The sequence below is a fragment of the Rattus norvegicus genome, chromosome 13, assembly GCF_021556685.1.
Source record: "Rattus norvegicus strain SHRSP/BbbUtx chromosome 13, alternate assembly SHRSP_T2T, whole genome shotgun sequence".
NCBI classification, from domain to species: domain Eukaryota; kingdom Metazoa; phylum Chordata; class Mammalia; order Rodentia; family Muridae; genus Rattus; species Rattus norvegicus.
In genome coordinates this window covers 17,931,234-17,957,169 of record NC_141546.1, presented here as the reverse complement: position 1 = coordinate 17,957,169, position 25,936 = coordinate 17,931,234, and positions in this window count along the sequence as shown.

The following is a 25,936-nucleotide window of genomic DNA, read 5'->3' as shown; positions in this document are numbered from 1 at the left end:
GATTTAGAAAAACCATCTATTTTGTAACGTGTATTCATTTTTTCATACAAAATCTGTCACTGGTACTCAAATTTAGTCTTTTTAACAATATCATGTGTATTCGATTTTAAATTTTCTTTATTCTGTGGCTCAGTGTGGCACCTCGATTGTCCCACAATTGACAGAAAGATATATCAAAAATTAATTGAAACTGGTTTTGATATAGGTACTCTGTGTCTCCTAGAATACAAAAATATTTGTTATGTCATCAGCTCCCCATCCAGGAAATTTGCTGTTTCCTATATTGTTCCTGCAATTGCTAAGACACTGGATGGTATCTTAATTTATTTGAACATAATGTTATTTCTTGAATTAAAGAATATATTATAACAATGGAAAGAAAAAATGTGTCTCTGTTAATATTGGGTCCATAGGTACAAGTAAATTTGGTGTTGCATAGTCATTCACAAAGACTGTAATGCATTTGTTCACTGCTCTAATAAACTTCTATGGGAAAATGGAATCATGCTTGGTCTTCTATGTTTAATTGTACCCATTAAGAGCATACAAACAACTCATATTCACTTATAAAGTGTGGTAAAATTATAAAACACATCTAACTAATTCTGTAATTTTAATCCATTGTAAAAATCAATTTGAATGTATTTTATTTACTTCACAAATTTTTCTCATGAAGTATCCATGAAAAGAAAACAGTAAAAAAAAATATGTTTCCAACATTTAAAGTTGTATTTCCCTGACAATTTTACATAGTGATTCTACATTTCTTTGTTTGTTTATTTTATAATTTTGTACCTTTTTACATGGATGCTGACCACTGTCTCCCCAACTTTTGCACAAATCCTTTCACACACTTTGTTTTTGCTGTATGATCCACTGGGTTTAACTAGAGCTATCTGTGTAAATGTGAGTTTAGATCTATTCTTTGGAGCCAGTTAGGCTCAGCAGTCTTTACAACTAAAACTACTCATTCCTCTATAGCAGAACCTATCAGAGAATAGTTGTTGGAAGCTCTGAGTCCTTCTTCCTTGCTTGTCTCTTTCTTGATATTTAAGTTGTGAGTGGGCTTCTTGCAGTTTCAGATAGACATAAATTTATCTGTGTAGATGATACCATTTATTGATAGAGTAGGCATATTTTTCTTAGTCATTGATGAAAATTATATTTTTGTAACACAAATAAGATGCACAGACATAAAAACTGCTGATTCATAAAAATCCAATAAGCATGCCTTATTGGAAACCTTCTCCATCTCAAGAAACCCACTAGGTAACCTCATATTTTCTGTAAAATAAAAGAATTATGGACCATACTGGCCTCAGTATATTTTATTTTATTGCAGCCTAATAAATTAGCAAAAACTAATTTAAAGTACTACCCCTGCAATGGATGACTGAAATCCAGCTAACTAAGCAAATAAATTTTAGTGATTTGAAGGGAGGTCTTTGATCAAATCATGTTGAAATAAAGCAAGGGCTAATCTTCAATCAATCAAGTATCTTTGTTCACCGATTCCAATTTCTTCAACAAATGCACAGCTATGTAACTTAAAATGATAACCCACTGATGGCTTACCAGTTGTTGTTGTTGTTGTTGTTGTTGTTGTTGTTGTTATTTTTTTGTTTTTTGTTTTTCTTTTTTTTGCTAGAATTTCATCCTTCACCAACACTGAAATATTGCTCTCTCTCATTGTTTCTTCCATGGCATGTTTACTTTTCAGCATTGTTAATTTCATTCTAGTGTCATGTTTGTATCCTCTAGATGAAGACTGTCAGACAGTGTAATTCATGTTTTTGACAATTTGGTTGTATTTTAAGCCTTCATGGAGGGTATCTATTCACTGCTCAAAATGACGAAAACCAGCCCATCATTGAATTGTATTCGGAATGGTAAAATCAGAAAAGAATACTCAGAATCTGCAAATAGTTTTATTTACCCTTCTTATCAACATAAAAATGTTTATATATCTAACTGAGATATTCATGTATTGGTTCTCCAGGATTCCTTACCTCAACAAACACAAACACACACACACACACACACACACACACACACACACACAAACACCACACACACACATACGCACGCACATAAGCACAAGAACACAAATGCGAACATGCACATGCTTGCCCGATTGTAGAAAACACATGCACACATACACACTTAGTTGTCTTTTAAACCATAATCATTTTTGACCATCTTTACTAAGTTGGGTATTTTTTACTTACATTTCAAATGTTATTGCCTAACCCGGTTTCTATGCCAACATACCCCAACCCCCCTCCCATTCTTTTTTTTTTTTCGCTCCCATTCTATGTGGGTGTTGCCCTCCCACCAAGAATCCCGTTCACTGGGGTTCCAGCCTTGGCAGGACCAAGGGCTTCCCCTTCCACTGGTGCCCTTACTAGGCTATTTATTGCTATTTATGCAGTTGGAGTCCAGGGTAAGTCCAAGTATACTCTTTGGGTAGTGGCTTAGTCCCTGGGTGCTCTGGTTGGATGGCATTGTTGTTCACATGGGGTCTCAAGCCCCTTCAGCTCTTTCAGTCCTTTCTCTGATTCCTTAAACAGGGGTCGCATTCTCAGTTCAGTGGTTTGCTGCTGACATTCACGTATGAATTTGCCCTCTGCTGGCTGTGTCTCTCAGGAGAGATCTACATCTGCTTCCTGTCAGCCTGAATTTCTTTACTTCATCCATCTTATCTAGTTTGGTGGCTGTATATGTCTGGGCCACATGTCGGTTAGGCTCTGAATAGTCGTTCTATCAGTCTCTGTTCTAAACTTTACCTCCCTATCCCCTCAAGGGTATTCTTGTTCCCCTTTTAAAGAAGGAGTGAAACATCCGCATTTTCGTCATCCTTCTTGAGTTTCGTGTGTTCTGTGCATCTTGGGTAATTCAAGAGTTTGGGCTAATAGCCACTTATCAGTGAGTTCATACCATGTGTGTCTTTCTGTAATCGGGTTACCTCACCCAGAATAATATTTTCCACTTCCATCCATTTGCCTCTGAATTTCATAAAGGCATTGTTTTTGATAGATGAGTAGTAGTCCATTGTGTACATGGACAACATTTTCAGTATCCATTCCTCTGTTGAAGGGCATCCACTATGCTATGAACATAGTGGAACATGTGTCTTCGTTATTTGTTGGAGCATCTTTTGGGTATATGCCCAAGAGTAGTATAGGTGTGTTCAGGTAATGCAATGTCGAATTTTCTTAGGAACCTCAAAACTGCTTTCAAGAATGGTTGTAGCAGTCTGCAATCCCACCAACAATGGAGGAGTGTTCTTCTTTCTCCACATCCTCGCTATCCTCCACATCCTTGCTATCACCTGAGTTTTTGATCTTAGCCATTCTCACTGGTATGAGGTGAAATCTCAGGGTTGTTTTGATTTCCATTTCCCTTATGACTAAAGATGTTGAGCATTTCTTTTGGTGTTTCTCAGTCATTCGGCATTCCTCATCTGTGAGTTCTTTGTTTAGCTCAGAACCCCATTTTTGATAAGATTATTTGTCTCCCTGCAGTCTAACTTATTGAGTTATTTGTATATATTGAATATAAGCCCTCTATCAGTTGTAGGATTGGTAAAGATCTTTTTCTAATCTGTTGGTTGTGGTTTTGTCCTAAGAATAGTTTCCTTTGCCTTACAGAAACTTTGTAGTTTTATGAGATCCCATTTGTCTATTCTTGATCTTAGAGCATAAGCCATTGGTGTTCTTCTCCAGGGATTCTGTAATAGCGTCTTTCAGGGCTCTTTGTTACATAGTCTAAGGAAATTATTTTCATATCTGGAATCTTAGTTCAGTTGTACTTACACATCCATTAATGTTTTATTCAGGCATCTTGGATGTCAACTCTTTTTTCTGTTATGATTAATATAGTTGAGACACACTTGCAGATACTTCTGACAGCATGTATGATAGAGAAATATCTTTTATGTTCTTTTGAGTTTTGTTTGTTTCCTGTTATATTTTGTTCCCTTCTTTTCAGTTATGTGTTTTGCAAGTAGTTTTTCTCATTTTTAAGTTTTCTTTAATTTTGTTGTTTGTTTACTTTGATATTATGCAAGTTTTTCCATTGGCTGTAATTTTAAATAGACGATTATCATTTTACTTCAGTGTCAAAGGAAAACATGATTGGAGAGACTGTTTCAACGAATCTATATGTGATCTCTAAATTTTTTAAAGTTAAGTTTGATAGTATGGTACATATATAGTACCCCAAATCAACAGTCCAGAATAACCTAGAATTTAAATAGTAATATAAATACTGGAACAATTATTTAATTTCTAAAGACTTACAGAAACATATACTTTGTACAGCAAATAGAATCTACCAACAACATTAAATAGTATAAGTTAGCCAATTTATAATTAATTTTAATACAAATATATAAATGACTCAAATTATTGCAATATTTTTTCTGTCAACGAAAGATCAATTTTTTTTCATTTTTAATTTAATTTATATACATATAATTATATAATATGTAAAATAAATATATAATATACATTAGTTTATTTAACCTAGTTATTACTAAGATATGAAGTACTGGATTTTATTTTATATGTTAATGAATGTTGAGTTTTTAACAGTTTAATTAGTACATGCTTATTAGAATATATTTCTAAAGCAACAAATCTGTGTATGTTGACCTTTTATACATATTAAATATCCTAAAATTTTCAAGATCTGAACAATAAAATAAAAACCTTTACTGATCCTGGAGAGCCCAGAGAAACATTGTCATAGAAGGTAGAGATTTTGTATGAATACTGAGGAAAAAGAGAAGGAAAACAGTAATTACATGCTGGGCCCCTAGATATGTTACACTTTCTTTTGAAGTTGTTGAACCCAGAAATAAATATAGGTCTACAGATACTGATACTTGAAAAAAAAACTTTTATTTCTTATCATTTTGATAATGGTCTTTAATTTAAATAAAAATTTTATTGAATCCAATATTGTTATAGAATATAACACTTTTGAAGGGCTAAGGAGATAGTTTATCCTATAAGTTATTAGTTACTCAAACCTAAGTACTGAATACATATGCCAGCAACTCTCTTAATGAAAGTATATGAAATTACTGCCTTAGGGAGGGAGAAAGGAGGAAGTCTGGAATCACTGGATAACTAGCCTAGCTAAACAGGTAGCCCTAAGCCAAGGGAAAGCATATATCAAAGAAATAAAATAGAGAGCAAATGAAGACTATATTCTATATCAACTTCGGTCTACCATACTCACATACACCCAAGTGCATAACATATTGACAAATTACTCTTTTTGAAAGAATAACTTTTAAGAAACTGGCAAAATTAATTTGCGTTGAGAAACAACATAGAAAACAGAAGAGATAGTGAATCCCAGGCTACTATCATTTCATGCACAAGTGGATGCCTGAGATATAGTGTTAAAAGAGGACATTAGCAGGGAATTTATCCAAGACAAAGTCTGTCCTTCTCTCTGAAGAATAGGAAATAACCCAACATAGTACATACATTTCCTGAGCAAGAAATATCACCTATTATTCCTCAGAAAAAAATATTTTTAACTTGGCATTGACAATGGTTTATATTTAAAGACATAAATCTATCATTGTCACCCCCATTGTGTGCCACTTTAGGAAATTCAGATACCTTATAGTGGATTAAATTGCCCAGTAAAATAAATGTCTCCCTTCAATCATCTACTGTACCAGCAATTTTGATAATGTTAGCAAAAAGTAAAGCTTTCTTCTCTGTTTCTCTGAGTTCAGTTGTAGACAATCATTTCCTGGGGTTCTCCAGTATGTGGACTGTAATTCTGAAAAATGGACTCAGTTTAACAAGAAACAAGCAAGTAGAGAGAAAAAGTTATTTCTTGGGTCTTTATTTTATGGAGTCTATCAAGATGTTTAAATTGAAAGCAATCAAGCTCTTCTCACCTCAAATAATAGCCATTTTTTCAAGAAACTGTTCTTAATTTTTAACAATTTCATTTATAAAATACACTTTGATCAATTCACCCTTTTTGTTTCATCTTGCTCAAGGTACCCACCTTATTCTTCTCATTGTTTTTCTCATTTACCTCTATTCCATGTATCCTCCCACTCATTCCCTTCCCCATTCTTCTGAACTTCCTCCTCTGTCTCCTTCACTTTTTCCCTCCTCTTTGTCACCATTTCCCTCTTTCCCCTTCTTGCGCATACTCTATTTGTTTCCTTTTCTGTCACAATTTCTTTCTTCTCCTTCCTAGTAATCTTTTATATCCTCCTTTTCATCTTATCCCTTCTTAACTCCTGTCTGAAATAGTTTAATTGTTGGTTTGTTTGTTCATTGATTTTGTTTCAGAAAGCCAAAACTCTTGTGAATTCTGGATTACAACAGCAACAGTCTATCAAAAAACAGCCTTTAAAAACCTCTCTAAATGTTTAGTAGATCTTCCTGACTTCCTGTTCTTTCATGATTTTCTCTTGGCCTCAAAGTAGCTGGTGATACAGATGTCCAATTTAGGATTGAACATTTTCTATACCTAACTATAGCTTTAATCAAAGAAGTAATTTTCCCAACTTCAGGCTTAGTATTTTGGTATCTTCAGGAAATAGAAGCCAATGACTCCTTAAACAAAATGGACAGCTATGTCTAGGTGACCTAGACATTTTGGTAATGTGTTGGGTGGTGGGTGTATGTGGGTGTGTTTAGTTGTGTATGAGTTCAGGTGACCCAAGACAATAAATAAATTGTGTCCCCCTGTAGCTGGATTAAGAAACATGCGTGTGGTATCTGACACATACGTTGTAAACTAAACTTACGTCTGAAAAAGAAGTCAAAGCTTTTAAGCACTAAATCGTGCCTTCAGCCCCTGTATCTTGTGTTGTCAAGACATTCTTCTTCAATTGTACAATGTACATTATAACCTTCAGACTTCTTTAAAGAATACAACTCAGTATTGTCATTGTAGGGTTTAAACATTGGCAAGGAGCCTCTTCGGATTCATCTGTTGTGGATAAATTTTTAAATCTGCTTTTAGAATTAAGATATATATACGAAACTTCAAGTAACATGGTAGTCTTCCTTTACACATAGTATAGTTGTTTCATAACAAACTAATTCAGTGGTAAACACATAGAATGATTTTGGGAGGAGGGATTTATTGGCACATGGCTGTAGTCATTTCTACATTGTTTATCTTCATAGAACAGCTAGGAAGCTCAGCAGATATAAGTAATACTATAAGCATATTAATGGCTACAATATTGTTTTCTGTATCTTTAAGAATAAGTTACAAATATTTGAACTGTTTCATGAAACAAGTCAGTGATCAATCAATATTTTCCACACTGAATGAAATGACTGCTGGGTGCACTTTTTCTAATTTCTCCCATACTCCATGCACCTAGAATTGGTGAATAGCATGAAATGAATGAACAAACAAAACTATTTTATACAAGAAGGCAAAGATCACCCATTTTGTCTTAACCATGATAGACAGGCTTTCATCCATGTGACTACTGGATATTCTGGATATGTGCTAAGCTCTGCTTTCTTTTTCTGTTACCATGTGACATACCTGAATATGTCCCCTCCCCATTAATCAGTAAATTGCTTTAGGCTATGTCTTTAACAGAGGAGTAAAATAGTTTTGCTTATTCATCTACTATTTATTTATTACCTCAACTGTGCTTCAACTGTAATATATACAAAATCGACCTAAGTACTAGGGAACTAAGTAGAAACTAAAAATATAAAACATCTTTTTGAGCCATGATAATCAGAGAGATATGGTCAAGGGTTGTGAAATTCCATACTTTAGACTTGTTATAACTGCAATCATCCTGAACTCATGCAACTGTGGTTCCTGTTATTGTACCCACTGAAGACTGGCACTTATCAACAGTTGGCCATGGAATGAGCCAAGGCTTTCATGTAGTGTCCTTACTGCTCAGTTGAAATTGACTATTGGTAGGTTTTTCAAAATTAGACATTTTGATTCAAATTTTGTACCCACTGCAGAGTATACTAGACTTATATTCATAACCGCAAAGCCGTGGTCATATAGATAGATAATCCTGACAAAACTCAGTGTGTCATGAAAGAAATAAATAGGTGAGCAGTGTGTGTGTGTGTGTGTGTGTGTGTGTGTGTGTTTCCGTGCATTTGCATGTGTGAAGGAGATAGATAGATAGATAGATAGATAGATAGAGATAGAGATAGATAGATAGAGAGAGAGAGAGAGAGAGAGAGAGAGAGAGAGAGAGAGAGAGAGAGGGAGGGAGGGAGGTAACTTTTTGGAAGACATAAACTTGTAAGTTGTCAGGTAGAAAATAACAAAATGAAGGTGATACATATGCATCATGTAGTCCATGAAATTGTCTGATATAACTCAATTAAATTTTTTAAAATAAATTAACATATGTAGAAGAAGTATTTACACTTGCATAGAACACACACACACACACACACACACACACACACATATATATATATATATATATATATATATATATATATATTCAAAGGAATGCCAAGTTTGTATCTATCAGTTATATGATGTTGCTCAAATTCACTACATTGAACTGAAAAATGTCTACTCACTGTATCCTATCATAGAATAGATTTACTTTAGATTTACCCAAACATACTCAAAGAATAAAACACCACTAATAGGACTTCAACATAGTCTTAATTAGATAAAACAGAATGGTCGTGCATGTAATGGAGTCTGAAGTTGAAGTGCTATTGACAGGTAGATGTTCTGCTATCTATTCCTTATAGCAGATATACCTGGGGTGCTTTGAAATGGCTTGCCAATTACCTTTGTTGTCATTGTCATTTTGTTGTTGCATTAAATCTACCAATCCATGAGTATAGTATACTTTTCTATATTCGGATATATCCTTCAACTCCTTTTTTTTAAAGACTTGAAATTATTATTATCCAAGTCTTAAACTTCCTTAGAGTTACCCTAAGATATATTATTTGATGCTATTTTGAAATGTGTCATTTGCCTGATTTCTTTCTCAATCTATTTGCCAATTCTACATAGGAGAGCAACTTAGTTTTGTGACAAAACTTTGTATCCTGCTATTTTGAGTGTGTTTATCAGTTGTATACATTCCCTGTTGTAAGTATCTGTATTAGTCTTTGTAAGGTGCTGGCAAAGCCTCTCAGAGGACAGCACTAGGTTCCTGCCTACAACCACTTCTTTGCATCAGGAATAGTATTGAGGATTGGTGTCTTTGGATGGGATGGATCCCAAGGTCATACAGACTCTGGATAACCATCCCTTCAGTCTCTTCTCCATTTTATGTCCATGTGTTTTCTTTAGGCAAGAAGAATAATATGTTAAAGATTTTGAGATAATTTCACACAGCCAACCATTGAACTGGGCTTAGGGAATGCTTTGGATGATTTAGGAGAAGGAATGCAAGAGTTGATGGGTATTGCAACTCAATGCAAAGAACAACAATATCAATTAACTAGACCCCTTAGAGCTCCCAAAGACTAAACCACCAACCAAAGAGTGTATGTAAGTCTCTCTGTGGCTCCTGCTACACATGTAGCAGAGAACTGTCTTATCACATTTCAAAATAGCATCAATGGGAAAGAAGGTGCTTGGTCATGTGGTGGCTTGCTGTCCCTGCTAACAGGGATGCTAGAGGCATGAGTGGTTCAATACGTAGGGTAGTACCCTCCTAGAGACCAAGAGGGGAATTAAGTGAGGTATTGCAGAAAGAAGAACATTAACAGGAACAATATTTGAAATGCAAATAAATAAAATAAGGACTAATAAAAGGAAGTTTCCTAGTAAAAGTTTAAGCTTACTTATGTATACTATTATATCATATCCAAATAAAAATACTATGGTATCTTCTTTTCCGATTTAATTCCCTTTTGATTTCCTTCAGTTGTCTTAATAGTCTATCTAAAACTTCAGGTATTATATTTAATATATAAGAAAAGAGTAAACAGTCATTTTTTATTCCTGATTTTAATATAATTGTTTTGAATTTCATTCCATTTAATTTGAGACTGGCTAGAAGCTTGGTATAAATTGTCTTTCTTATGTTTACATGTTTCCATCATAACCTTATTCTCACTAGGAATTTTAGCATGAAGGGTATTTGATTTGTAAAAGGCCTTTGCTATATCTAATGTGATCACCATGTATTTTTATATTTATATATTTTATACATAGTATTTTAGACTGACCATTGTATTTTCATAAAAAAGGCATGAATTCTCTTGCAAGTATAAAAGAGGTACCACAGAACTGTCACTTACCTTTCCCAGTTCCTTTTAAAGCATCATCCACTAAATAATAGTCTTAACTTAATCCCAAAGCATTGATTTCAGTGCCTCATGTTTATGTGTTTGGAGATTTCCAGTCTCTTGTAATGGTTGGTTCTTAGCAAAAAGATCTAGGTCAAGCCAACATCTATCTAGAATAAAACATCTGCTTTTGAACCACTTGGGGAAAATCATCTATCCTTTTTGTTGTCTCCAAGTCTTAAAAAACAACAAGCTCTGTGTCTACCACTTCTAAAATTAAATGCTTTAAATTACCAAAGGAAAATCCAACAATAAGATGCCTAAACCTAAACCCATCCTATGGGCAAACAGAAATTCCTGATATTACTTATGATATTCTCTTATACTTTCAGAAAGAAAAGTAGTGTAATTTTCCTCTGAAAGGCTCCACCAAACAGCAGAATTATACAAAAACAGACACTCATAGCCAAATGTAAGATAGAAGTCTAGAACCCTTATTGAAGAGTTGAGGGAATGATTGAAGGCCAAAAATTAGTTGGGACCCCATAGTAAAACCAATATAGTCATCAAACCTGGATTCCTTGGAGCTCTCAGAATCTGACCCATTAATCAAAGAACATACACAGGCTGGAAGGAACTCCACCCCAATCCCTACTTCAGCAATATATATCCATAGAAATTTCCAGTCACCATTTGAGGACTAAGAAATGTCCTATATGCCACTCAATGAGATCTACAGACACTTAGAGTAATAAATAGAAAGCTGAGATGATACATCTACATCTACTAAGAACAGCAAAAGTCATAAGGCCAGCACAGCTGCTTGACAAAAATCGAGCTAAGCAGGGCCATTGATAAAATTGCCACCATGGCATCTTTTTCTCCTAGTTCTGACTGACATGTGTTTAATGCTGGTTGTGGGGGTGGCATTTAATATTTTCTAACTTACGCATATTGAATTGATGGGAAATTTTTATGTCTCTCCCGATACAGTAACATTTCTTCATATTGCATTTAGTTTTGTCTCTGTATTTTCAGATCTTAATTTTGTACAGAGAGCTAAGTGATATCACGGTTTTAATATTTTCATTTCTATGGCCCATCACAGAGTTTTTAATTTTAAAAAGCTTGTCTTTCCAAATCTTTTAAAAACTTGAAGGTCAGGAAACCATCATTATCTAAAACAACCAAAGGGATGTTCAGATATTGTCTTACTGCTGAATGTATTGAAAAGCAGACAGCCAACAGCTGGGACAGGGCCATCAGTACTGGCTAGGCAGAGAGACAGGAAGGATGCAAGCAGAAATAGGAGATTCAAAGCCTATAAGGAAGAGAATAGAAGGGCGTCTGGAACAGAACAGGAAAGTAAAGAGATAGCCACATGGCAGGAATGTAAACTTGGAAGTAGCGTTAAATTAGAAGCTAGCTGAGAGACTACCTCAAAAGTTTAAATTATAGAGATGTCTCAGGTCTTATTTAAATCACAGGTGGCTCCTCAAAAGTCCTGCAGTATTTTCCCCGGACTATAGTTTGCAAGCTTTCTCAAAAATTTTGAGCATACTTCACCTCCCTATTTTAGGGAGATATCATCATCTGGTCTTACTTGAAGTTCTTCCTTGTAGCCTGGAGGTTTGCCTAAAATAAATATACCAGAGAACTCTGTCATAGCCTCTTACAATAAAATCCTCTTGGAATCCCTGTTTCTGTACTGAGGAACAAGATAATCAGAACAAAATAAACTGAACAAGGAAAACAAGATTAGGTGGGCTAGAAGAATTGGGAGCAGATCAGATTAAAGCCCTTTCTGCTATATACATAGGCAATTAAGTGGAATATAAGAATGAGGGCCACACATGTTATGCTTTTTGAGTGAAAGACATAGCAACATAGTCAGATTGGCTGGAGCTGTCTCTGCCCTACACAGGGGCTTATACTGCCAGACAAATGTGGATAAATTATGAGTGAAGTATGAAGAACCATTTTTTCACGAACAAATAGTTTGTATAGGACAACTATGGAGCGGTATGAAAAAAAATGTATTTTGGCAGAAATTGAATACTAGCCGCAGCAATATTAACCTGAAATTTTTTCTTTGGCCTAATGACAATTTGCACTCTGACTATTAAATATTGATAACACACTGCTTGGGACATGGCAATGTGCTAAGACTGATTTGTAAATTTTCTTTATTATTATTATATTTATTATTTCTTTTATTGGATATTTTTTATTTACATTTCAAATGTTATTCCTTTCCTGGTTTCCCAGACATAAGCTCCCTATCCCATCCCACTCCCCTTCTTCTATAAGGTTGCTCCCCTCCCCATCCAGCCTCCACTTCCTATTCCCTGACATTCCCCTATACTGAGGGTCTGACCTTGTCAAGACCAATGGCTATTCCTTCCATTGGTGTCCAACAAGGCCATCCTCTGCTACATATGCAGCTGGAGACATGGGTCTATCCCTGTATTGTCTTTGGGTAGATCTTCTTATTGTCTAGTTCCTTTGAAACCACAAGCACTACCAGACTGAGAACAGGATGTGATGATTTGCCAAAATATGCATCTGGATTCTTAAAGGTTAGGTTAAAGGGTTAATGAGGGAATATGATTCTAAAAGTAACTTAGTTTTTCAATGATAGCTATTTTTATGACCAAGAGGTTGTCTGTCAGTTAGGTGGTAAGATTCCCTCTAACACTTGTGACTTAACTCTTGCTTCCTCATTATCCGCAGCGACTTGCCATTAGGTCCTGCTGATACTTGGCAGTATATTATTGACTGATTTGCTTATGTTGAGCATTTCTGAATCTCTTGACCACAATATATTATCTTTTTATATATTCTTTGATAAGTTTTGCACATATTTTTATGACTAATTTTTCCCATGTATGTTCCTGAGAAAAATTTGGTTAGAATTCTTTTTCATTTTCAAATTCTTGTGTGGTATGTGTATCTGTGCCTTGATAAAATAAATTTGGATATGTTCCTTCTCTGTCTATTTTATGGAATATTTTGAGGAGTATAGGTTTGTGGTGGAATTATGACAACTAAAGTCATAATCACCATTGTCTGGACAGCTCTTTTGAGCATGGTGCAGGATGAAGGACTTCCTTTAATAACAGGGTTTCTTCTTATCTGACATTTTCTGTGGATTGTGGTCCCAAACACGCTCTTCCTGGGGAAGGCTAGGTAGTCCTCAGTAGAAATCCAATTTCACCTTTTTTCCCCATTCCTCTTTTCCTGATAAGAATCTCTCCAACAAGTGCCTGGGATTCATGGAATGCTACTCCAGGATAATGGGGCATTCACAAACTTTAAAAATCTAGTAAATGGTTTTCATTTACCCTGATAACTCCTTGCTTTTCTCCAACTTCCATATATACTCTTACTTTATCTGGAATAAAATATATGTCCACAATCTAAGACAGCTATTTCACTGAATATCTACAGTGAAGGCTTTTTTCTAATACAGCTATAACACTTAGATTATCAGAGGACTTCTCAACCTCTCAGGCCTCCTGTCAATCACTCGCAGACTTACTGGGATCTCATAGAAAACAACCTGTTCTAGATTCTGTTTCATCCTTCTACCCTGGTGTGCAGTAATATTTGACCACCAGTAAGAAAAGAAAGAGAGGATATGGGATCACATCTGGACCATAAATGCATATGTCTTAGCTCTTTGGGGGGAGGGTATTAATGACTACTTCTATTTCCTTAGGTGTCATAGCTCAATTTTGACTCTTTACTTGATCTTGATTTAACTATGGTAATGAAGTGGTATCTATCAAGGAAAACATGTATTTCATTTAGGTTTTCCTTTTTTTTTTTAAGTACAGGTTCCTTTAGAATGTAATAACCCTTTGAATTCCTTGGTATTTGTTGTTGGAAAAAAATGTCCACTATTTTTTTCTTTAATTGTTAACTTTCATGATCTCTTTTAGTTAGTTTGGAAAAAAATATATTATCTTGCTGATTTTATCAAATTACCAACTTTTTGTTTCATTTATACTTTGTATGGTTCTCTTTGTCTCTATTTTATTTATTTCAACCCACCAATCATTCCCTATGATCTACTTCTCTTGGGTAAAATTGCTTCTTTTTGTTCAAGAAATGTCAGGTACACTCTTAAGTTGTTAGTATGTAATCTTACTAACTTTTTATGAAGGTATTTAATACTATCAACATTCCTCTTAGCACTGCTTTCATTGTTTCCCATAAGTTTGGGTACTTTGTGAATTCATCTTCAATGAATTAATTTATTTTTTCATTTCTCTCTTGACATCGCAGTCTCTTAGTACAGGACTTCGTTTTCCCTGTTGTTATTGTTGCTAAAACATAGCTTAAATTGATGGTTTTCTGACAGAATATAAAGGATTATTTCAACTTTCCTGTACCTGTTGAGACTTACTAAGTATGTGGTGAATTTTTGAAAAATGTACATGAGGGGCAGAGGAGATGTTATATTCTTTTGCAATGTCTTGAAATGTTTTATACATATCTGTCAGGTCCATGGGAGTTTTCATAACATCTGTTCGATCCATTATTTTTCTATTTAATTTCTGTCTGTTTAGTTTCCGATTGCATATTCTTGCCATTTGTTAGAGTCGGATATGGAAGTCTCCCACTATCCATGAGTAAGGGTCAATGTGTGACAAAGCCTTACAAACATTAATACCCTTGTGTTTGGAGTATATATTTTGTGAATTGAAAGATCATCTTGCTGGATCTTAACAGAATTGTATCACTAGTTTTTTCCTTAAGTCCATGTACTTGGAACATATTTTTTTTGAAACCTTACCTTTCTGGCAATGTCTATCTTGGGTGTTAAAGTGTATGTTCTCTATGTAGCCAAAGCATAGAACTGGGGAACTGTTTTCACATCCATTATTCTGGCCAGTGTCACTTTATTGAAAGGTTGCAATATTAAGAGATATCAAGAACCAATAATTGCCCATTCTTGTTATAAATTAGGTAGTGTTTGTGGTATGGGAGAGAGAGAGGGAGAGGGAGAGGGAGAGGGAGAGGGAGAGAGAGAGAGAGAGGGAGAGGGAGAGAGAGAGAGAGAGAGAGAGAGAGAGAGAGAGAGAGAGAGAGAGAGAGAGAGAATTTTCTTCTATGAGATTATTTTCTGTTTTTCCAAGGATGTAGATAACCTCCCTCAGTTGGAGTTTTCCTTCTATCATCTCTGGTAGGGCTTGCTTTATGAATAGATACTATTTAAATTTGACTTTATCATGGAATATCTTGTTTCTTCATCTACAAAGGTTGAATGTTTTACTGGTATAATAGTTTTGGGCTGGATTCTATGGTCTTTAATTTTCCTCAAGTCTTCTGTCCAGACTTTTCTGCCTTTAGTCTCCATTGAGAAATCTGGTATAATTCTAACTGGTCTGCCATTACATTTTTCTTGGTCTTTTTCCCTTTAAGTGTTTACTTTTTCATTGTTCTTTTTATTCAGTGTTTTAATTATTATGTGATGTGGAGACTTTCTTTTTGGGTCCATTACATTTGATATTTGGAAAATTTTTGTACATTTATGTACATGTCTTTCTTTTTCATCTTTATTAAATTGAGTATCTCTTATGTACATATAGATTGTTATTCCACTTCGCAGTTTCCTGGCCAACATCCCTCTAACACCTCCCATTCCCATTCTCTATGGGTGTGCTCCTCCCCATCCTCCCCCATTACTGCCCTCCCCGCAACAATCACGTTCACTGGGGGTTCTGTCTTGTCAGGACCAAGGACTTCATTTTCCACTGGTGATCTTACTAGGCTATTCATTGCAATGTATGCAGTTGGAGTCCTGGGTCAGTACATGTATAGTGTTTGAGTAGTGGCTTAGTCCCTGAAAGCTCTGTTTGGTTGGCATTGTTTTTTATATGGGGTCTGAAGCCCCTTCAAGCTCTTTCAGTCCTTTCTAAGATTCTTTCAACAGGGGTCCCACTCTCCGATCAGTGGTTTAATGATGGCATTTGCCTATGTATTTGTTGTATTCTGGCTGTGTCTCTCAGGAGAGATCTACATCCAGTTCCTGTCGGCCTGCACTTCTTTGCTTCATCCAACTTATCTAGTTTGGTGGCTGTATATGTATGGGCCAGATGTGGGGCAGGCTCTGAATGGGTGCTCCTTCTGCCTCTGTTCTAAATATTGCCTCCCTATTCTCTCCCAAGAGTATTCTTGTTCCCCTTTTAAAGAAGGATTGAAGCATTCACATTTTGGTCATCCTTCTTGAGTTTCATGTGTTCTGTGCATCTAGGGTATTTCAAGCAATTAGGCTAATATCCACTTACCAATAAGTGCATACCATGTATGTTTTTCTGTGTTTTGGTTATGTAATTCAGGAAGATATTTTCCAGTTCCATCCATTAGCCTATGAATTTCATAAAATCCTTGTTTTGATAGCTGAGTAATATTCCATTTTGTAGATTTACCACATTTTCTGTATCCATTTTTCTGTTGAAGGGCATATGGGTTATTTCCAGCTTCTCGCTATTATAAATAACGCTGCTATGAACATAGTGGACCATGTGTCCTTGTCATATTTTGGGTATATTATCAAGAGTGGAATAGCTGGGTCCTCAGGTAGTTTAATGTCCAATTTTCTGAGGAACTTCCAGACTGATTTCCAGAATGGTTTTACCAGTCTACAATCACACCAAAAATGGAGGAGTGTTCCTCTTTCTCCACATCCTTGCCAGCATTTGTTGTCACCTGAGTTTTTGATCTTATCCAATCTCACCTGTGTGAGGTGAAATCTCAGAGTTGTTTTGATTTTCATTTCCCTAAAGGTGTTGAACATTTCTTTAGGTGTTTCTCAGCCTTTCACCATTCCTCAGCTGTGAATTCTTTGTTTAGCTATGAACACCATTTTTAAAATGGGTTTTTTGTCTCCCTGCAGTCTAACTTCTTGAGTTCTTTGTATATTGTGAATATAAGCCCTCTATTAGTTATAGGACTGGTAAAGATCTTTTCCCAATCTGTTGGTTGTTGCTTTGTCCTAACAACAGTGTTTTTTGCCTTACAGAAGTTTGCAGTTTTATGAGATCCCATTTGTCTATTCTTGATCTTAGAGCATAAACCATTGGTGTTTTATGCAGGAAATTTTCTCCAGTGCCCATGTGTTCGAGATGCCTACCCACTTTTTCTTCTATTACTTTGAGTTTATCTGGTTTGATGTGTAGTTTCTTGATACACTTGGACTTAAGCTTTTTACAGGGTGATAAGCATGGATCAATCTGCATTCTTCTACATGCTGAACTCCAGTTGAACCAGTACCATTTGCTGAAAATTCTATTTTTTTCCAACTGAAGGGTTTGGCTCTTTTATCAAAATTCAAGTGACCAGAAGTGTGTGGATTAATTTATTGATATTTAATTCTATTGCACTGGTCTATCTGATTGTCACTGTACCAATACTATATAGTTTTTAATCATTATTGCTCTGTAATGCTGCTTGAGTTCAGGGATAGTGATTCCCCCAGAAGTCCTTTTATTGTTGAGGACAGTTTTAGCTATCCAAGGTTTTTTTGTTATTCCAGATGAATTTGCAAATTGTTCTGTCTAGCTCTCTGAAGAACTGGATTGGTATTTTGATGGGGATTGCATTGAATCTGTAGATTGCTTTTGGTAAAATGGCCATTTTTACTATATTAATCCTGCCAATTCATGAGCATGGGAGATCTTTCCATCTTCTGAGATCTTCTTAAATTTCTTTCTTCAAAGATTTGAAGTTCTTGTCATACAGATCTTTCACTTGCTTGGTTAAAGTCACACCAAAGTATTTTATATTATATGGGAATATTATGAAGGGTATTGTTTTCCTAATTTCTTTCTCAGCTTGATTCTATTTGTATAGAGGAATGATTTATTTGAGTTAATTTTATATCCAGCCACTTTGCCGAAGGTGTTTATCTGGTTTAGTAGTTCTTAGGTGAATCTGTTCGGATCACATAAATATACTATCATATCATCTGCAAATAGTGATATTTTAATTTCTTCTTTTCCAATCTGTATCAATTTTAGCTCCTTTTGTTTTCTGATTGCTCTGGCTAAAACTTCAAGAATTACATTACATAAGTAGAGAGAGAATGGGCAGCCTTGTCTAGTTCCTGATTTTAGTGGATTTGCTTCAAGTTTCCCTCCAATTAGTTTAATGGTAGTGACTGGTTTGCTGTATATGGCTTTTATTATGTTTAGGTATGGGCCTTGTATTCCTATTCTTTCCTGGACTTTTTATCATGAAGGGATGTTAAATTTTGTCAAATGATTTCTCAGCATCTAATGAAATGATCATGTGGTTTTGTTCTTTCAGTTTGTTTATATAATGGATTAGGTTGATGTTTTTCCTTATATTAAACCATCTCTGCATGCTGGGTTGTAGATTACTTGATCATGGTGGATGACTGTTTTGATGTGCTCTTGAATTCGGTTTGCCAGAATTTTATTGAGTATTTTTGCATCTATATTCATAAGGAAAATTGGTCTAAAGTTCTCTTTCCTTGTTGCGTCTTTATGTGGTTTAGGTATAAGTGTAATTGTGGCTTCATAATAGGTATTCAGTAGGGCTCCATCTGTTTCAATATTGTGGAATAATTTGAATAGTATTGGTATGAGGTCTTCTATGAAGGTCTGATAGAATTCTGCACTGGACTCATCTGGACCTGGGCTCTTTTTGGTTGGAAGAAGTTTAATGACTGCTTCTATTACTTTAGGAGTTATGGTGTTGTTTAAATAGTTTATCTGTTCCTGATTTAACTTTGGTCCCTGGTATCTGTCTAGGAAATTGTCCATTTCCTACAGATTTTCAAGTTTTGTTGAATATAGGCTTTTGTAGTAGGATCTGATGATTTTTGAATTTCCTCTGCTTCTGTACTTATATATCCCTTTTCATTTCTGATGTTATTAATTTGTACACACTCTATGTGTCCTCCTGTTAGTCTGGCTAAGGGTTTATCTATCTTGTTGATTTTCTCAAAGAACCAACTTTTGGTTCTGTTGATTCTTACTGTGGTCCTTTTTGTTTCTTCTTGGTTGATTTCTGCTCTGAGTTTGATAATTTCCTGTCTTCTACTCCTCCTGGGTGTATTTGCTTCTATTTGTTCTAGAGCATGTACGTATACTTTCAATCTGTTGACATATGCTTTCTCCTCTTTCTTTTTGCAGGCACTCAGAGCTATGAATTTTCCTCTTAGCACAGCTTTCATTGTGTCCCATAAGTTTGGGTATGTTGTACCTCCATTTCCAGTAAATTCTAAGAAGTCTTTCTCTATTTCTTCCTTGACTGGGTTATCATTGAAAAGAGCATTGTTCAACTTCCATGCATATGTGGGCGTTTTCCCTTATTGTTATTGAAGACCAGCTTTAGCTCGTGGTGGTCTAATAGGATGCATGGGATTATTTCTACCTTTCTGTATCTGTTGAGTCCTGTTATATGACCTATTATATGGTCAATTTTGGAGAAAGTACCATGACATGGTGAGAAGAAGGTATATCCTTTTGTTTTAAGATAGAATGTTCTGTAAATATCTGTTAAGTCCATTTGGTTCATGGCCTCTCTTAGTCTGTCTACGTCTCTGTTTAATTTCTGTTTCCATGATCTGTCCATTGTTGAGAGTGGGGTGTTGAAATCTCCTACTATCATTGTGTGAAGTGCAATGTGTGCTTTAAGCTTTAGTAAGTTTTCTTTTATGTATGTAGGTGTCCTTGCATTTGGAGCACAGATATTTAGGATTGAGAGTTCATCTTGGTGAGTTTTTCCTTTGATGAGTATGAAGTGTCCTTCCTTATCTTTTTTGATGACTTTTAGTTGAAAATTGAATTTATTCGATATTAGAATGGCTATTTCAGCTTGCTTCTTCAGACCATTTGCTTGGTAAGTTATTTTTTTTCCAGCCTTGCACTCTGAGGTGGTGTAGAACTAGAGTTTCATAAAGGTTACTCATTGTCAGAGCCTGAATGTGCAGAACTAGAGTTTCATAAAGGTTGCTCATTGTCAGAGTCTGGATGTGCAGGGCTGGACGTGCCTGAGGGAGAGCCAGAGATAGGACTTGCCAAACCAGCTATCAGCCGCAAGGACACTGACCATCTGTAGCCACCTCCTCCCCTTCCTTCACCCCCCTGAGTGAGATGAGCCACCCTACCTGCCTGCTGAGCTGCTAGATAACACATACTCCTTGCTGATGTCATTTCGCGCCGAAAGTAACCGTGCACCTTTTGAATTGACCAATCATGTGTAACCGCGAGAATGCCCCTTACCTCCCCTATATAAACACCCGAGTTTGGAGGCTCGGGGTCTATTCCTCTGTCTCCTGTGTGGGATACGTGTTGACCCGGGATCCCGCTAAGACCTGGGATCTCGTTAATAAAGCTACCTCTTGCTGTTACATCAAGAATGGCTACTCGTTGAGCTAACCCAATCACAGAAAGACATACATGGTATGCACTCATTGATAAGTGGCTATTAGCCCAAATGCTTGAATTACCCTAGATCCCTAGAACAAACGAAACTCAAGACGGATGATCAAAATGTGAATGCTTCACTCCTTCTTTAAATGAGGAAAAAGAATACCCTTGGCAGGGAAGAGAGAGGCAAAGATTAAAACAGAGACTGAAGGAACACCCATTCAGAGCCTGCCCCACATGTGGCCCATACATATACAGCCACCCAATTAGACAAGATGGATGAAGCAAAGAAGTGCAGACCAACAGGAGCCGGATGTAGATCGCTCCTGAGAGACACAGCCAGAATACAGCAAATACAGAGGCGAATGCCAGCAGCAAACCACTGAACTGAGAATAGGTCCCCCGTTGAAGGAATCAGAGAAAGAACTGGAAGAGCTTGAAGGGGCTCGAGACCCCATATGTACAACAATGCCAAGCAACCAGAGCTTCCAGGGACTAAGCCACTACCTAAATACTATACATGGACTGACCCTGGACTCTGACCCCATAGGTAGCAATGAATATCCTAGTAAGAGCACCAGTGAAGGGGAAGCCCTGGGTCCTGCTAAGACTGAACCCCCAGTGAACTAGACTATGGGGGAAGGGCGGCAATGAGGGGAGGGTTGGGAGTGGAACACCCATAAGGAAGGGGAGGGGGGAGGGGGATGTTTGCCCGGAAACCGGGAAATGAATAACACTTGAAATGTATATAAGAAATACTCAAGTTAATAAAAAAAAATAAAAACATAAAAAAAAGAATGGCTACTCGTGATTCCTGGGGGCACCCCACCCCGCGATCAGAGCGAGAGATGCGGCTCCCCGTTTAGGGGTACGCTCTTTCAGTAGTGTCTGTCTTTGACTCTGAGGTGTGTTTCCTGTAGGCAGCAGAATGCAGGGTCCTCATTGTGTATCCAGTTTGTTAATCTATGTCATTTATTGGGGTATTGAGACCATTGATATTGAAAGATATTAAGGAATAGTGGTTATTGCTTCCTGCTATATTCATATTTGGATTATGTGTGAGATTATGTTTGTGTGCTTTTCTTCTCTTTGTTTCGTTGCCAAGACGATTAGTTTCTTCCTTTTTCTAGGGCATAGCTTGCCTCCTTATGTTGGGCTTTGCCATTTATTATCTTTTGTAGCGCTAGATTTATAGAAAGATATTGTGTAAATTTGGTTTTGTCATAGAATACCTTGGTTTCTCCATCTATGTTAATTGAGAGTTTAGCCGGATACACTTGGATTCCAGTTGGCTGGAATTTGTGTTCCCTTAGGGTCTGTATGACATCTGTCCAGGATCTTCTGGCTTCCATAGTCCCTGGAGAGAAGTCCGGTGTGATTCTTATATGTCTGCCTTCATATGTTACTTCACCTTTTACCCTTACTGCTTTTAATATTCTTTCTTTGTTTTGTGCATTTGGTGTTTTGACTATTATGTGACGGGAGGAGTCTCTTTTTGGTCCAATCTATTAGGAGTTCTGTAGGCTTCTTGTGTGTTTATGGGCACCTCTTTCTTTAGGTTACAGAAATTTTCTTCTATGATTTTGTTAAAGATAATTACTGGTCCTTTGAGCTGGGAGTCTTCACTTTCTTCTCTTCCTATTATCCTTAGGTTTGATCTTCTCAATTAGTCCTGTATTTCCTGTATGTTTTGGACTAATAGCTATTTCCATTTTACATTATCTTTGACAGTTGTGTGGATGATTTCTATGGAATCTTCTGCTACTGAGACTGTCTCTTGTATCTCTTGTATTCTGTTGGTGATGCTTTTATCTATGGCTCCTTGTCTCTCTCTGGTTTTCTATATCCAGGGTTGTCTCCCTTTGTGCTTTCTTTATTGCTTCTATTTCCATTTTTAATTGCTTCACCTGTTTGATTGTGTTTTCCTTGAATTCTTTCAGGGATTTTTGTGATTCCTCTCTATAGGCTTTTTCCTGTTTATTTGTGTTTTCTTGCATTTCTCTATGGGAGTTCCTTAAGTCCTTCTTGAAGTACTCCATCATCTTGACCAAATGTTATTTTAAATCTAGATCTTGCTTTTCTGGTGTGTTTGGATATTCAGTGTTTTCTTTGGTGGACAAATTGGGCTCTGATGGTTCCATGTAGTCTTGGTTTCTGTTGCTTGGGTTCCTGCGCTTGCCTCTGGCCATCAGGTTGTCTCTGGTGTTACCTTGTTCTGCTATTTCTGACTGTGGCTAGACTGTCCTATAAGTTTATGTGCCAGGGGTGCTGTAGACCTGTTTTCCTGTTTCCTTTCAGCCAGTTATGGGAACATAGTGTTTTGCTTACCGGCGTGTAGTCTTTCTTGTCTACTGGTCTTCAGCTGTTCCTGTGGGCCTGTGTCTTGGTTCCACCGGGCAGGTAGCTTAGAGCAGAAAACTTGGTCTTATCTGTTGTCCTGCAGCTGAAGTGGCTCTTGTGGGGCTGCTTTTGTGCTCTCCATGAGGGTGGCAACCAAGAGGGCCTACGCTGCTTTTTCCCAGGTCCCCTGTACACCAGGGTCCAAGATGGCATTAGGTTTTTTCCTTTGGAGTCAGAAATGCGGGCAGAGTATAATCTCTCCTGACTTTCCAGATGTGTCTGCCCCTCTGAAGGTTTAGCTGTCCCTCCAGTGCAGGGAGCTTTAGATCTGGATGGTGTCTGGATCTCAGGGGACCTGCCGCTTGTGTGCCCCTATCTTCCCTTTCCCAGCTCCCCTATACAGTTTCCTGTTGGACCACATATCTGGACAGGGGTGGACAGTATTGGTGGTCTCTCCTGCTCTTCAGTCTCAGGAGTGCCCACCTCTCTGGACGGTATGCTCTCTCTCCTAAGGGGTTTGGGGGCAGGGAACTGTAGGCCGGTATCAGCAAGATTCCAGCTCCAGCTAAAAACCGGAAGTGTCCAGTCCCAGAAGATTTTTGCCTCCCTGTGTCCTGAGTGCACCAGGCAGGTCGCTTGGAGCAGAAAAGTTTGTCTTATCTGTGGTCCCTCGGCTGAAGTCTACATGTCTTTCTTTATGTGAGAAAATGGTTCTGCTATGATTTTGTTCAGATTATTCTCCATGTTCTATTCCTGTTATTTTTAAGTTTTGTCTTTTCAAAGTATTTCAGACTTCCTAGATGTTTTGTGTCAGGCATTTTTTTTTTATATTTACCATTTTCTTTGACTTGTATTCCTTTTTCTTCTATCATATCTTCAATACCTAAGATTATCATTTCCATCTCTTACATTCTGTTGGTGATGCTTGTATCTATAGATCCTACTCAATTACCTACATTTTTTTCTAAAATTCTCTCATTTTGTATTTTCCTTTTGCTTTTATTTTCATTTTCATGTCTTGAAATTTTTGTTCACACTTTCCTTCTACTCTTTGCATTTTTATTCCTTTAAGGTATTTATTCATTTCCCATAATTTTTTTCTCTTTCTCTATTTTTCAAGGTGTTTATTTATGTTCAGTTTAAGGAACACTATTATCTACAAGAATTGGTTTAATATCACTCATTTTTACTTAAGCTGTTTTAAATATTTTATTGGAATATTCAGGGCTTGCTGTACTAGGATAATTGTATTATCATTGTGACATAATCGCCTTGCCTATTATTCATTGTGTTTTTTACGTCGGAGTTTAGGTGTTTGGTTTTGGGGCTAAATCTTGGAGCTGATTTCTGATTTTGTCTTTGTTAAGTGTATGTTTCGTTTGGGTTTTTGTTTTGTTTTATTTTGTTTTTTTTTATTTGGTTTTTGTTACTTATGTTTTACTTTTTCTTAGTTTTTGATTCCTTTCTTTCTTCTGCCTGAAGTGGCCTTTGCTTTTGTACAAGGTCTCTATTTGAATTGGGAGCTGGAATTCTGGTGGCTAGCATGGCTTCCAACCTAGCAGAATTCCACCTACACTGCAATTGGGAGCCAGGATATGGTGACAAGGAAGGGAGGGCCAATTGGGTATGGGGTTGCCAAGCACTAAGAAGTGAGACAGTGTGTGTGCCTAGAATACCCGGGGTTCTGGCATTGGGAATGCCTCTGATGTGGTAGGAGTCTTTTACCAGTGTTCTGGACCTGAAAAAGTTGTTAAGAGAAGGGGAAGTAGTTGGGTAGCAGACTATGTAGTGACTGAGGTAATGTTGAAGAATGTGATTGGGTTCTGGCTTCTGATATAACCTTTCTATATGCAGAGCGCTTATCCTAGAGTTGTAAACAGGTGTATGGTGATGAAGGGAAATGAGTATGGGTGAATTGGCTAGGAAATAGGGTGCTGGTGCTCTATGGTCAGTGAATGCACCTGGGTTGCCAACTTATACTCAATTATAAATATGATCACTATAATTATTATCACTGATTTACTGTGATTTAATTACGATTTTATAGCAATAAAATAAAAGATATGCATAGTGTTCTTGCAATAAAGGAGAGTGGGTGTGCTATCAAATGAGCAAAATCATGTAGAATGGAGATGAAATGATAGACCAACGGGGAATATATTGGGGTGGGGGGGGGCATTAGCCAGCTCTCCCTCAATTGTTGGCTGGGTTAAGATTCCTAAATGCAGCATATTACCATGTTCTTTGTTTCCAAAAACTCTACCACAGAATATCTATTTCATCTTATAATTAATATGCATACTGGAACACTATTATCTGTGCAAATATATAACATTAGTCTCACCACGTTGCAGTAAGGAGGATTTTTGAACCCTAAGGAATGTTTGAAATTGCAAGTAGTACAGAAATTCATGGCACTTTTTAAAATCCTGTTTCAAATGCATATACTGAAGTTTAATCTACAAATTCAACACACTGATTAAAAATAATTAAAAGAAAAACAGAATATACATTGCAATATGTTAAAGATGATTAAGTGTAGTATTATGGTTAATTTTGACTGTCAACTTAGTTGTATTGAGAAGTACCTGGGGAATTAGTAAAGCATATCCCTTGGATGTATGCCCAGGGATGGTTAAATGAGATGCTTATTGAATATGAATTCATTATTTTGAGACATATTCAGCTACAGTAAATTGAAAGGAGAAATTCTGTGGGAAAGTTATTATATCTCTGTTTTATTGCACAAGATAATCTGGTACTCAGAGCCAAAATATTTATTTCCTCTTTTTAAATAAACATATTGTGGGACAAATGGAACAAGTCCAAAGACAAAGGAACTAGTAAGGTTGAAGCAGACTCAAAAACTGTGGCAAATCTCAATTGGGAATGACAGGCACTGGCATCAACTCCCAGCCAGACTCTTCCTGTCATGGA